Genomic DNA, 10,968 nt, shown 5'->3' on the forward strand with positions numbered 1-10,968 from the left:
AGGAAGTGGTATTTCAGCCAGCCCTTGGATGATGGGTGCAACTGGAATATGCAGAGAAGCAGCTGCATATGACATCATAGCTTCAAAGGATCCAGAGCAGGAATGAGCCAAGACATGAAGATAAATCACCCAGTTAATAAACATTAAGGGAGATTTGAGCAGATCTTACTCAGAAATCAAGATCAACTAAACACACACAAAATGTAGGAATATACAGGTTTTGCATAACAGTAAACAAACTTGATATAACATCTTAATATTTATCACCTATCTACCTATGTTAGTCAGTTTTCCATCTATATGACAAAATACCTGAGGTAATCAATATAAAAAAGGGTACAGGTTTGCTAAACGTTTTGTAATAGAGTTATATTGTATTGTATAAATTTCATCTTAAATTTTTTTTTGGTGGTACTAAGGTTCTAACCAGGGCCTCCTACATGCTAGGCAAGCATTCTATCACTGAGCTACATTCTCAGCCAAGATGAAGTTAACTTATTTTGTATTGTTTCAGGGAGAGATTTTGAGTCCTGTGGTTGGGCAGTTTAACACCCTTCTTTCATTTATGACCCAAACAACTAGATCAGTGAATCAGTAACACTATAGAACATTTCAACTTAACCATCAATCAGGGTGACCTAATTGATCTTTATAGACCACTATACCCAGAAACTGAAGAAATGTATTTGCAAGGACATTTGGCATCTTTACAAAGGTAAGATTTTCTTCCTGAGGATAAAAAAAATAATCTCAGACATCATTATCCAAATTACATGTATGAAGACATGAATTGGGAGTCAACATACTTTATATAAAGAGATATGAAAAATTGTGGTATATATAGGTAATAAGAATTGTAATGCATTCCACTGTCATTTTTTTAAATCAATAAAAAAACCTCAATACATTTCAAAAATTTAGAGTGAGACAGTGCCCACATGAAAGTAAGAAAACAATAACAGTAAAGTACATAGAAAATCCCCCAAATGCTTAGAAATTGAGAAGAAATGTTTATAATCCATGGGTCAAGGAAAAACCACAGGGTAATTCTTAGTCTCAATTTGACAAAAATGAAACCACAATATATTAGAATTTGTGTGATGTGCCGAGAAGTCTTTAGTGAAAATTAGTAGTGTTGAGTGCTTATGTTAAGAAAGAAGCACAATTTTTGATAAATGATGATTCCACGTTTAGAAGCTAGGGGAAAAAACCCAAAATAAACCCAAAATAAGTAGAAGAAAGGAAATTTAATTTTATTTTAGTTATTTATTTAATTTTTTTTGTAGTTATAGCTGGAAAGTATGCCTTTATTTTATTTATTTTTTATGTGATGCTGAGGATCGAACCCAGTGCCTCACACATGCTAGGCAAGTGCTCTGCCACTGAGCTACAGCCCCAGCCAAGAAAGGAAATTTTAAAGAGAGGAAATCAACAAAGTTAAAAGCTGGCTGTCTGGAAAGATTAATTAAATTGACAAAACCCTAGTATGATTGATGAAAATAAAAAAAAAAACCCTAAAAGTTATTGATGCCAAGAGAAATACCAAGTAAACAAAGAACTTAAATGACTCAATAACAAGAAAAGAAATATCTTGATTAAAAAATGGGCGAAGACAATCCCAACAAACAAGAGATTGAAGGTTTTCTCTGATAAGTGGATGCTAATCCATAATGGAGGGGGCATGGATGAGTGGAAGAACTTTGAATGGGACAACAGGGAGTGGGCATAGGGCAAGGGGGTAGCAAAGATGGTGGAATGAGATGGTCATCATTACCTTGGGTGCATGTGTGATTACAGTAATGGTGACTCTACTTCATGTACAATCAGAAAAGTGAAAATTTTCTTCTCCATTTGTGTACAATGAATCGAAGAGCTTTCTACTGTCATGTATAACTGATTAGAAGTAATTAAACAAAGCAAAAAAAAAAAAAAAAAAAAAAGAGGGCAAAGAACCCAAATAACATATCTCAAAAAAACACATACAAATGACCAATGATCAATAGGTATATGAAAAAAGTTCTCAACATCACTAATGATTGGATAAATTAAATTTATAACCACAATGAGATGTCTCACACCTGTCAAATGACTATTAGAAAGAAGACAAGAGATAACAAGTATTGGTGAACATAGGGAGCATGGGGAACGCTGCTCTACTATTGTTAGGAATGTAAATTAGTACAGCTGTTATGGAAAACCATATGGAAGTTCCTCAAAAAGTTAAAAACAGAACTATTATATGATCCAGCAATCATATATATATATATGAAAGAATGTACATATATGATAATAAAGCAATGTGTGTATATGTATGTATATATATATATATCTCCAAAGGAAATGAAATTGGCATGTCAGAGAGAGATCTGCATACCTGTGTTCATTGAAACATTATTCACAAAAGCCAGAAAAATGGAATCAATCTAAGTGTCCATCAACAGACAAGTAGATAAAGAAAATTCAGTCATAAGAAGTAAGTTGTGCCATTTATAACAACATGGATGAATTTGGAGGACATTATGCTAAGGGAAATAAACCAGGTTCAGAAAGTCAAACACCACATGATCTTATTTATATATAGAATTTCTTAAAGAATAGAAAATAAAATGGTGGGTACCAGAGGCTGTAGAGGAGGGTACACTGAGGAGATATTAGTGAAAAGATAAAATTTAAGTTATATAGGAAGGATAAGCTCAAAAGATATGTTGTATAATATGGTAACAATAGTTAATAACAACGACTTATATACTTGAAAATTGCTAAATGAGTAGATTTTAAGTACTCTCACCACAAATATATGTTTAAGTATGTGAGGTGATGGATCTGTTAATTAACTTGATTTATCTATTCCCACAGTGTATACATATTTCAAAATATCATATTACCTCATAAATATATGCAATATCAATTAAAAAAAGACATCATGATAGATCCCACAGACATTAGAAGGATAATACAGCAATATTATGAATAAATTTGTGCCAATGAATTAAAAAATCTAGATTCAATGGACAAATTCCTTGAAAAACAGTTTATATCTTTATTTTATTTATTTATTTTTTATTTTTATGTGGTGCTGAGGATCGAACCCAGTGCCTCATGCATGCTAGGCGAGCACTCTACCACTGAGCTACCACTGTAGAAAAAGCAATCATGAAATTCATCTGGAGAAATAAAAGATCCAGAATAGCTAAAGCAATTCTAAGCAGGAAGAGTGAAACAGGTGGTGTAGCGATACCAGATTTTAAACTATACTACAGAGAAATAGTAACAAAAACAGCATGGTACTGGTACCAAAACAGGCAGGTGGACCAATGGTACAGAATAGAGGACACAGAGACCAATCCACAAAATTACAACTACCTTATATTAGACAAAGGTGCTAAAAGCATACAATGGAGAAAGGATAGCATCTTCTACAAATGGTGCTGGGAGAACTGGAAATCCATATGCAACAAAATGAAATTGAATCCCTATCTCTCACCATGCACAAAAGTTAACTCAAAATGGATCAAGGAGCTAGGAATCAAACCAGAGACTCTGCATCTAATAGAAGAAAAAGTTGGCCCTAATCTCCATCTCGTGGGGTTGGGCTCCAAATTCCTTAATAGGACACCTATAGCACAAGAGTTAAAATCAAGAATCAACAAATGGGACGTATTCAAACTAAAAAGTTTTTTCTCAGCAAGAGAAACAATAAGTGAGGTAAATAGGGAGCCTACATCCTGGGAACAAATTTTTACCCCTCACACTTCAGATAGAGCACTAATCTCTAGAGTATACAAAGAACTCAAAAAGTTAAACAACAAAAAACAAATAACCCAATCAACAAATGGGCCAAGGACCTGAACAGACACTTCTCAGAGGAGGATATACAATCAATTAACAATTACACGAAAAAATGCTCACCATCTCTAGAATCAGAGAAATGCAAATTAAAACCATTCTAAGATACCATCTCACTCTAGTAAGAATGGCAGTCATTATGAAGTCAAACAACAACAAGGGCTGGCAAGGATGTGGGGAAAAAGGTACACTCGTACATTGTTGGTGGGACTGCAAATCGGTGCGGCCAATTTGGAAAGCAGTATGGAGATTCCTGGGAAAGCTGGGAATGGAACCACCATTTGACCCAGCTATTCCCCTTCTCGGACTATACCCAAAAGACCTAAAAAAAAGCATACTACAGGGACACAGCGACATCGATGTTCATAGCAGCAGAATTCACAATAGCTAGATTGTGGAACCAACCTAGATGCCCTTCAACAGATGAATGGATAAAAGAAATGTGGCATTTATACACAATGGAATATTACTCAGCACTAAAAAATAACAAAATCATGGCATTTGCAGGGAAATGGATGGCATTAGAGCAGATTATGCTAAGTGAAGTTAGCCAATCCCTAAAAACAAATGCTGAAAGTCTTCTCTGATATAAGGGGGTGACTCAAAATGGGATAGGGAGGAAGAGCATGAGAAGAAGATTACCACGAAACAAGGAAAAGAGGTGGGAGGGAATGGGAGGGAGGAGGGGAATTGCACGGAAGATGGAAGGAGACCCTCATGGTTACAAAATACATATACGATGGTGTGAGGGGGAAGGAAGGAAAAAAAGAGAAAGAGAGAGAGAGAGAGAGATAAGTGTCACAGTAGAATGGGTAGAGAGAGGTGATGGGAGGGGAGGGGAGGGGGGATAGAGAGGGCAGCAGAATACAACTGACACTAGGATTGCTGTATGTATACACGTGGCTGTATAACCAATGTGATCCTGCAATCTGTACACGTGGAAAAATGAGAATTCATACCCTATTTGAATCAAATGTATGATATGTCAAGATCATTGTATTGTCTTGAGCAACTAATAAAAAAAAAAGAAAAACAGTTTATCAAAATAGACAAAGAAGTAATAGATCATAATAGCCCAATAACTATTAAATAAATTGAATTCTTATGAAAAAATCTTCCAAGAAAGAAGATTCTGAGTCAGAGGCCTTCATTGATAAATTCTGTCAACCATTTAAGGAAGAAATCATGCCAGTATTAAACAAACTAATACAATGGACGAGGAAGAAATGCTTTCTAATCTACTTTATGGGATCACCATAAGTCTAATACCAAAACCTGACAAGGAAATTACAAGGAAGTTATAGACTGATTGTCATAAAACATATATGTAAAAGTCTTTAATAAAGTATTAGCAAATTGAATCTAGCAACGAATAGGAAGGAGAATACAGGTTAACAAGTCGGTTTGATTCTCAGAATGCATGGCTGGTTTTACATTAAAAATTCAATCCTTGTATATCAGCCCATTCACAGGCTACAGGAGAGAGAGTTCAAGTTGATGTGGAAAAACAAAACTCTCAGCAAACTCGAAATAGAAGGGTATGTCCTCATTGTGGGAAGCAAGCAGAGTAGTCTCTGTTAGGTTTCAAGGCAAAAGATCTCAGGCAAGCCAGACTATGTGAGCCAGCAGACACTGTCCACTTGGCAGGACTCTCCCTTAGAGGTCCAGCAAGCATTCAGGGATTCTGGCCATGGCCTCCACCCTACCTGTTCCCTGGACTCCACAATCAACTTGAAGAACAGTGTCAGCTTCCTCTAGACCTTCCTCAAGGGACAGAATGTACTGGCTGAGATCAGAATATCCAGGCTGTCCAGCAGCCCCATTTACCAATGTAAATAAGCCCGCTGCTCCCTGGGTCAGGAACCTGTATGTGTGGGCTGGTTGTCACGACTTGACTACTGTACATCAAGGGTTGGTGTGATTGGTCTGGGGATCTCTTTGAGGGCCTGCTCCCCTCCAGTATGGTGGATGGACCTGTGACCTCTGCAGGGACCCTATATCCTAGGGGAACAAAGGCCCCATAGCAGGGTCGGGTGGGATGCTCTTGGCCACTCTGGCTTATTGGGGGCCTGCTATTCCTCAGTCATCATTTCCAACTAGATCTGCTAACTTGTCTGAGAAGTGACACAGCTGACCTCTATCTGCAAAGCAGCTGCTAATATTTTAAGGTGAAAGAACACAAGATTGTTTGGAGACTGAAGGGCATTTTGCTGATTGATGGTTGATTCAATGCCCCGATAAGCTGTGGATGGGGAGGTGGAAACTGGGGCCTCGGATAGGCCAGAGACTTGTCACATCTTTAAATATGATACTTTTAGAAAAGTCACTGCCTGGGATGGGAAAAGCATGGTCTGAGTTAGTTCTCGAGGAGAGCTCAGAACATTGGCTCATGGTAGGTCCGTGCTGGGGTCATGGTCAGAGAAGTAGACACACATCCTATGCGGTAAGCGCTCCTTTCCTTTTCTGGGAAGGAGAAGGTGGCAGCAGCGGTGGAGGGAGATTTGTGACTCTGAAGGACCTGGCTGGGCTCCTTGCTTGTGCCCTTGCCTCAGCAGTCCCCGGCTTCCAGCTCACCCACGTGTCATAGGGTGACTGGGACATTCCTTTCTTAGATGTTCTGGATTTCTGGTGCCAACCTGGTGAGATGCTGATATCTGTACCTTCTGGCTCTGTGCATTTTGCCCTGGTTCCTGCTCCTGCCTGGTGCTTATGGCTATCCAGGCCCTGCAGACCCCAGCTTTCTTCCTCCTTGAATCTTCATTTTGGCCCTTCCCCTTGTAGTCATTCTAGGCAGGTCTGCCTGTAAACCCCCGCATCATGGAGATACTTTCCCCCAGTGTCCCCAGGCTCCAACTGGGCAGGGATATGAGCTGCCTGCAAGGAACACTGTTGGGCCTGGGTCTGATAATCTCTGAACCTGGAAGGACTGACACATGCCTGGCGCATGGACATTCAGAGTGTCTGAGATATACATGAAAGTGACTTTCAGAAGGTGATGCGGATGACCACTTATGTGTTCATCTCTTCCTCTTAACTAAGTTATTTTTAAATTCCAAAGCAATAACTAGACATGGAAAAATCATAAGGAAACTATACTTTTCTCTAACACAAAGTAGAAATTTGACCCTTACCATCATGAAATACACCCCCCAGGGGATGAATATTCAGCATTTTGTGATGGGCATTGGCACAGAACAGCTTTTTTTAGGCATGGGTGGACCAGAGTTCTGTCCTAGAGAGAACTTGAGGCAGAAGTGGATATAAACATTCAGAATTGTCTGCAGACACCAGTTGCTGATGGAGTGGGAACAAAATAGCAGAGAAAAGTGGGAATGAGAACACTCAAGAAACTGGGGGAGCCAGAAGAGCAACTGACATGGGTATCATCCCCGAAAAAGAATGATAGTAAAACATCTTGTCCCTGAAACACCCCTTTCTATTCACAAGAACCTAGCCAAGTCAAGGAAACGATGAAAGTGGACCTGGAACAGAATGTTCAGAGTAAGTATTATCTTGAAGAACACTGACTGTCTCTCTTTCCTGCACTGGAAACTAGAGGAAACTTGTGTTATCTGTAGAAACTGTTTTCTTGTGCATATGCCAAGTTCCTTGGAATGCTGGGGCAAAGCACTTTAATGATGTCACTGTTTTTGTAAACCAACCTATAAAATCCCTATCCCTGCAATAACCGATACAGATGAGAACACTGTGGAGAGGATAAGGGCTTGTCCAACTGGCTGCCCCTCTACTAATCGTGAGGGAAGGAGGTGCTACTTTCTGGTGAAACACCATGAAGGATGGAGGTGCTACTTGTCCATCCTGTATTTACTGGACCTTCCCCATAAATAGTTTCCAATAAACTTTACATCTTATATATGACTTCTAGGTATCTTCTTCTGTCTCTCAGCAGCCTATTCAACTGCCATAGCACAACTAGGCTGTGGATAGTTCACCATGGGACAGGATACATGTTGTTCTGTGGTTGTGGCTGGCTTGATGTTTCAGTAACTCTGATAGGGAACAAATCTCACTTCATTTCCTATGGATTTTGAAAATAGTCTTGTGTATGCTATCGATAAACTATGCATAGAGCTCAGTTCACAGCATGCATTCATACTGAGGACATGTTTATTGTTTTCATAGGAGACAAAACAAAGACTTCTTCCAGGCAGGTTCTATAAGCACATCAGGTGGGATGGGTCCTGTCTAATGCCTGAAGGTGAGATTCTTGTGCTCAGAGCTGGTCAACCATTCTGGTGTCCTTTCCCTTGTGGATTGAGACTCCTTAACTCTTGTTTGGGATGACTTCTGGCCAATCTGTGCCTCTCTGGTGTGGCTGCATCATGTACACATCTGAGTGATCTACATGGGAAGAGTTGTGTGCCTGAATCCAGAACTCCCCTAAAGACTCCCTGTCCAAACAGAGAGTGGCAGTCCACTCATAGGAATAGGGATTCATATAGGTCCCAGAAGGAGCTGGAAATCTTGGCTCAGGGGACTAGCCTGAGATCCTTCCTCAAAAGAGATAGTGAGGGGCTGGGGTTGTGGCTCAGTGGTAGAGCACTTGCCTAGCACAGGTGAGGTCCCGGGTTTGATCCTCAGCACCACATAATAAATAAATAGAATAAAGGTTAAATTTAAAGAGAGAGAGAGAGAGAGAGAGAGAGAGAGAGAGAGAGAGAGAGAGAGAGAGAGAGAGAATTGGTGTGTCTGTCTCTGTAGGTTCCAGCTCTGGTTCAGGGTACACTTTGTTCCCAAAGACTGGGGAAGTTGAGGCTCAGGACTATTGAATGGCCACAGCTGTTATAGGAAGTCTCTGTCCAGTATTTGGCTTGAGAAAAAAGGAAGCTTGAAAATCAAGGAGAATGGTATTTTTAAAAGACAGAACTGATTTTTTTAAGCTTTGGGTCTTTTTGAAATCAGGCCCAAACCCAGCAACTTCTCTGTTTCTAAGACCTTTTAGGCACTCTATTTTTCAGGATGCAGTAGAAGACATTGGTGGAACCAAGTTTCTGATGAATGGAACCTGAAGAAAAAGAACAGTGTCTTGCTGACCTAGATTACAAGTGAGGGGTGTGGTCAGTAGTTGCAGAATGGACCAGGATAACTTACAGGACACACTACAATAATGGATAGACTGGAAATAACCAACAAGATGCTATTTCCCCTCTCCCTGGGTTGCCTAAATTCCTTTGCTAATGGCTGTTGCCTCCTGACTCTTTGTAGGTGGACCTTCAATAAAGCACTTTCTCTCTCTCTCTCGTTCTCTTTCTCTCTCTCTCTCTCTTTTTGCAAAAACCAGTGCCATGGTATTAGCTTTTATGGGCCATCATTTTGCCCATAAAATATTGGCATCATTTTCAGACTGTAGAAATTTCTACCATCTGAATCCCAGGTCAGGATGAAGTGTACTCGAGTCAGGAAGAATGTAAAGATTCAGGGGCTGCTGTGGGCTTTCTTGGCAACCGGACTCTGTACAAGAGATATAAGAACCGAGAGCAGCACTCAGCATACTATACAAATCTAATGGAAGCTTTTCTTGACTTGGGCACCTTCCTCTTCTTCCTTTTCATGCTCCTGTTGATATGCTTTTACATGTACCTTTTGTTTCTTTCTTATTTTCTAAATATCTCATGACTGTATCGTTTCTTTTTAAAAAAATTTTTTAGACGTTGATGGACTTTTATTTTATTCATTTATTTATATGCAGTGCTGAGAATCCAACCCAGTGCCTCATACATGCCAGGCAAGCACTCTACCCCTGAGCCACAAGCCCAGCCCTCATGACAGTATTGTTTCTTGTTATTCCTTTCCCATCTCATTTTGCCTGAAAATATTTTCAAAAATAGCATTTTAACTTCTTTAATGATTTTTTTTTTAAGAAAGAGTGGGAGAGAGAGAGAATTTTTTTTTTAATATTTATTTTTTAGTTCTCGGCGGACACAACATCTTTGTTTGTATGTGGTGCTGAGGATCGAACCCGGGCCGCACGCATGCCAGGCGAGCGCGCTACCGCTTGAGCCACATCCCCAGCCCCAGCTTTAATGATTTTTTAAAAGTATTTTTTTTGGTTATTTTCTTAGTGGTTTTTCTGAGGCTTACGTATACAGCTTAACTTGAAATCTAGATTTATACTGGTTTCATTCTAATAAGATGAAGAAATGTATCAATGCTCCCTTCCCTTCTATCTTTTTTGTACTGTGATTATTATTTATATTACATTCATACATGTTATAAACCAGATAATACCTTGGTGTAAAAGTTGCTTTATATGATCTCATGTCTTTCAAAATAGTTAAGACATGAAAGGGGAACACAATATTTTTACAGAGGCTTTAAAAAATAGTAATATTATTATGTACTACTTCTGGTTCTTTTCATTTCCCCACATGGATTTGAGTTATTATCTGTTCTCATTTCCTTATACCACTATAGTTTGATTTCCACCCTTCCTTTACATTGTTATTGCCAAATATATTACAGTAGTCCTCCCTCATTTGAGGTTTCACTTCCTATACTTCATCGCAGTTACATGTGGACAACCACAGTTTGAAAATATGAAATGGAAAATTCCAGGAAAACCATTAATGAGTTTTAAATTAGGTACCATTCTGAGTATTGGGATGAAATCTTGGGCCATCCTGCTCATTCCTGTCTGGGACACAAATCGTCCCTTTGCACAGCGTCTCCATACTATATGCACTACCAGCCCATGAGTCTCTCAGTAGTTGTATTAGTCAGCTTTCTATGGCTGTGATAAAATATATGAGGGAAACAACTTAAAGAAGGAAATATTTATTTTGGCTCATAATTTCAGAGATTTCAATCCATGGTCATGTGGCTCTACTAATTCTGGGCCTGTGGTGAGGCAGAACATCATGGTAGGGAGAGTCTGGCAGGGCAAAACTGCTTGTATCATGGTGGCTGGAAAGCAGAGGGACAGACTGATGCATGGACCAGGGACAAGATAAATGGTCCTCAATGGCATGCCTCCAAGGACCCACTCTCTTCAATTAGGACCTACCTCATACAGTTTTCACAACCTCCCAATATCCCATTCAGCTATGAACCCATCAGTGGTCTAATCCATTGATGTGGTTAGAGTCCTATGATCCAATCACT

Source organism: Marmota flaviventris, chromosome 1, assembly GCF_047511675.1.
Source record: "Marmota flaviventris isolate mMarFla1 chromosome 1, mMarFla1.hap1, whole genome shotgun sequence".
NCBI classification, from domain to species: Eukaryota; Metazoa; Chordata; class Mammalia; order Rodentia; family Sciuridae; genus Marmota; species Marmota flaviventris.